This window comes from Oncorhynchus tshawytscha, linkage group LG21 (genome assembly GCF_018296145.1).
Source record: "Oncorhynchus tshawytscha isolate Ot180627B linkage group LG21, Otsh_v2.0, whole genome shotgun sequence".
Lineage (NCBI taxonomy): Eukaryota > Metazoa > Chordata > Actinopteri > Salmoniformes > Salmonidae > Oncorhynchus > Oncorhynchus tshawytscha.
This window is the reverse complement of record NC_056449.1, coordinates 33,670,353-33,675,352: the sequence shown is the minus strand read 5'-3', so window position 1 is coordinate 33,675,352 and position 5,000 is coordinate 33,670,353.

Here is a 5,000-nt window from a genome sequence, read left to right as displayed (position 1 = left end):
CGAGGAAAAATAAAAGTGTGCACCCCTTTGGGTCCCCAGGACCAGGTTTGAGAACCACTGATCTACTACTACAGTATAACTACTGTTCTACTACTACAGTATAACTACTGTTCTACTACTACAGTATCACTCTACTGATCTACTACTACAGTATAACTCTACTGATCTACTACTACAGTATAACTCTACTGATCTACTACTACAGTATAACTACTGTTCTACTACTACAGTATAACTACTGTTCTACTACTACAGTATAACTACTGTTCTACTACTACAGTATAACTCTACTGATCTACTACTACAGTATAACTCTACTGATCTACTACTACAGTATAACTACTGTTCTACTACTACAGTATAACTACTGTTCTACTACTACAGTATAACTACTGATCTACTACTACAGTATAACTCTACTGTTCTACTACTACAGTATAACTACTGTTCTACTACTACAGTATAACTACTGTTCTACTACTACAGTATAACTACTGTTCTACTACTACAGTATAACTCTACTGATCTACTACTACAGTATAACTACTGTTCTACTACTACAGTATAACTCTACTGATCTACTACTACAGTATAACTCTACTGATCTACTACTACAGTATAACTACTGATCTACTACTACAGTATAACTACTGATCTACTACTACAGTATAACTACTGTTCTACTACTACAGTATAACTACTGTTCTACTACTACAGTATAACTCTACTGATCTACTACTACAGTATAACTCTACTGTTCTACTACTACAGTATAACTCTACTGATCTACTACTATAGTTTAGAGATGGAAACAGAGAGAGAAGGAGACAGAAACAGAGAGAGAAGGAGATGGAAACAGAGAGAGAAGGAGATGGAAACAGAGAGAGAAGGAAATGGAAACAGTAGGAGAAGGAGATGGAAACAGAGAGAGAAGGAGATGGAAACAGAGAGAGAAGGAGATATGGAAACAGAGAGAGAAAGAGAGATGGAAACAGAGAGAGAATGAGAGTTGAACAGTTATACTGTAGTAGTATTAGAAAAAGCAGAGATGTGAGTCTGTGTGAGGAAACAGCAGAGATATGAGTCTGTGTGAGGAAACCGCAGAGATTTGAGTCTGTGTCCGTGCTGGTGCTACAGCAACACAGTAAGGTACACATCTGGCCCTGAGCCTGCCTCCATATAAATAACTCAACATACAATGCGACAAGGAAGCCCCAAGCCTTTGCTACTGTACTATAGAGTAGAGGTAGATCAGACTACACATCTACTGTACTGTAGAGTAGAGGAGGTAGATCAGACTACACAGCTACTGTACTGTAGAGTAGAGGAGGTAGATCAGACTACACAGCTACTGTACTGTAGAGTAGAGGTAGATCAGACTACACAGCTACTGTACCGTAGAGTAGAGGTAGATCAGACTACACAGCTACTGTACCGTAGAGTAGAGGTAGATCAGACTACACAGCTACTGTACCGTAGAGTAGAGGTAGATCAGACTACACAGCTACTGTACTATAGAGTAGAGGAGGTAGATCAGACTACACAGCTACTGTACTGTAGAGTAGAGGTAGATCAGACTACACAGCTACTGTACTGTAGAGTAGAGGTAGATCAGACTACACAGCTACTGTACTGTAGAGTAGAGGAGGTAGATCAGACTACACAGCTACTGTACTGTAGAGTAGAGGAGGTAGATCAGACTACACAGCTACTGTACTGTAGAGTAGAGGAGGTAGATCAGACTACACAGCTACTGTACTGTAGAGTAGAGGTAGATCAGACTACACAGCTACTGTACTGTAGAGTAGAGGTAGATCAGACTACACAGCTACTGTACTGTAGAGTAGAGGAGGTAGATCAGACTACACAGCTACTGTACTGTAGAGTAGAGGTAGATCAGACTACACAGCTACTGTACTGTAGAGTAGAGGTAGATCAGACTACACAGCTACTGTACTGTAGAGTAGAGGAGGTAGATCAGACTACACAGCTACTGTACTGTAGAGTAGAGGTAGATCAGACTACACAGCTACTGTACCGTAGAGTAGAGGTAGATCAGACTACACAGCTACTGTACCGTAGAGTAGAGGTAGATCAGACTACACATCTACTGTACTGTAGAGTAGAGGAGGTAGATCAGACTACACAGCTACTGTACTGTAGAGTAGAGGTAGATCAGACTACACAGCTACTGTACCGTAGAGTAGAGGTAGATCAGACTACACAGCTACTGTACCGTAGAGTAGAGGTAGATCAGACTACACAGCTACTGTACTATAGAGTAGAGGTAGATCAGACTACACAGCTACTGTACCGTAGAGTAGAGGAGGTAGATCAGACTACACAGCTACTGTACTGTAGAGTAGAGGAGGTAGATCAGACTACACAGCTACTGTACTGTAGAGTAGAGGAGGTAGATCAGACTACACAGCTACTGTACTGTAGAGTAGAGGTAGATCAGACTACACAGCTACTGTACTGTAGAGTAGAGGTAGATCAGACTACACAGCTACTGTACTGTAGAGTAGAGGAGGTAGATCAGACTACACAGCTACTGTACTGTAGAGTAGAGGTAGATCAGACTACACAGCTACTGTACTGTAGAGTAGAGGAGGTAGATCAGACTACACAGCTACTGTACTGTAGAGTAGAGGTAGATCAGACTACACAGCTACTGTACTGTAGAGTAGAGGTAGATCAGACTACACAGCTACTGTACTGTAGAGTAGAGGTAGATCAGACTACACAGCTACTGTACCGTAGAGTAGAGGTAGATCAGACTACACAGCTACTGTACCGTAGAGTAGAGGTAGATCAGACTACACAGCTACTGTACTGTAGAGTAGAGGAGGTAGATCAGACTACACAGCTACTGTACTGTAGAGTAGAGGAGGTAGATCAGACTACACAGCTACTGTACTGTAGAGTAGAGGAGGTAGATCAGACTACACAGCTACTGTACTGTAGAGTAGAGGTAGATCAGACTACACAGCTACTGTACTATAGAGTAGAGGTAGATCAGACTACACAGCTACTGTACCGTAGAGTAGAGGTAGATCAGACTACAGAGCTACTGTACTGTAGAGTAGAGGTAGATCAGACTACACAGCTACTGTACTGTAGAGTAGAGGTAGATCAGACTACACAGCTACTCAAATAGACATGCACACAGGCTGACATTCACACACTCACAAATACAGTACATGCACTAAAACACACATGTAGGCATGCAAACACATACAGAGGTGCATGTCAGCTCACGCACACACACTGTGGGCTGAAGCAGATTCTGGTAATTAGCCACCATGAAGCTTCTCGTTATTAGCTGTTTTCAACTCGTTTCCCGGTTTACTGCCGTCAGAGAGAGAGAGAGGGATGGAAGTAAGGGAGGGAGGAGGCAAATAGCTTGTTTGTTTGCTAATGCCTTTATAACTGGTCTGTTCTGGAAAAAAATGAAATGCAAGAGAAAGAGAGAGAAGAAAGAGAGAGAAGGAGAGAATAGAGAGAGGAGAGAATAAAGAGAGAGGGGGAGAGAAGAAAGAGAGAGAGAGTAGAGGAGAGAAGAGAGAGAGGAGAGAAGAGAGAGAGAAGAGAGAAGATAGAGGAGTGAAGGGAAAGAGAGAGAGGAGAGAAGAGAGAGAGAAGGAGAGAATAGAGAGAGGAGAGAATAAAGAGAGAGAGGGGGAGAAGAAAAAGAGAAGAGAGAGAGGAGAGAGAGAAGAGAGAGAGGAGAGAAGAGGGAGAAGAGAGAGAGAGAGAAAGAGAGAGAGAGAGAGAGAGAAGAGAGAGAAGAGAGAGAGGAGAGAAGAGAGAGAGAGAGAGAGAGAGAGAGAGAGAGAGAGAGAGAGAGAGGAGAGAAGAGAGAGAGGAGAGAAGAGAGAGAAGAGAGAGAAGAGAGAGAGAGAGAGAGAGAGAGAGAGGAGAGAAGAGAGAGAAGAGAGAGAGGAGAGAAGAGAGAGAGGAGAGAAGAAAGAGAGAAGGGATTGAGGAGAGAAGAGAGAGAAGAGAGAGAGGAGAGAAGAGGGAGAAGAGAGAGAGGAGAGAGAAGATAGAGGAGTGAAGGGAAAGAGAGAGAGAGAGGAGAGAAGAGAGAGATACAATAAGCCACCAATTAGATGAGATTAGCCTTAGAGCTTGAATCTTCATTAACCTTAAATGCAGTCCTCAGTCTTTATCCACTGATGCTATTCCTGACCACTACTGGTGTAAATGTATGTTGACTGAGGTGTGTGTGTGTGTGTGTGTGTGTGTGTGTGTGTGTGTGTGTGTGTGTGTGTGTGTGTGTGTGTGTGTGTGTGTGTGTGTGTGTATGTGTGTGTGTGTGTGTGTGTGTGTGTGTGTGTGTGTAGCACAGTGCTACACAAAGCTTCACAGCACAGAGCTACACAGCACTGAGCTACACAGCACAGAGCTACAGAGAGCTACACAGCACAGAGCTACACAGCACATAACTACATAGAACTACACAGAGTTACACTGTGCAGAGCTACACAGCACAGTGCTACACAGATCTTCACAGCACAGAGCTATCTAGAGCTACATAGCACAGAGCTACACAGCACAGAGCTACACAGCACAGAGCTACAGAGAGCTATACAACATAGAGCTACACAGAGCTATGCAGCACAGAGCTACAGAGCACAGAGCTATCTAGAGCTACATAGCACAGAGCTACACAGCACTGAGCTACACAGCACAGAGCTACACAGCACTGAGCTACACAGCACAGAGCTACACAGCACAGAGGTACACAGAGCTACTCAGCGCAGAGGTCCACAGCACAGAGCTACACAGCACAGAGGTACACAGAGCTACTCAGCGCAGAGGTCCACAGCACAGAGCTACACAGCGCAGAGCTACATAGTGCTACACAGCACTAGAGCTACACAGTGCTTAACAGCACAGATCTACACAGCACAGAGCTACATAGAGCTACACAGCATAGAGATACACAGCACAGAGCTACACAGCACAGAGCTACGAATCCCACAGCTACACAA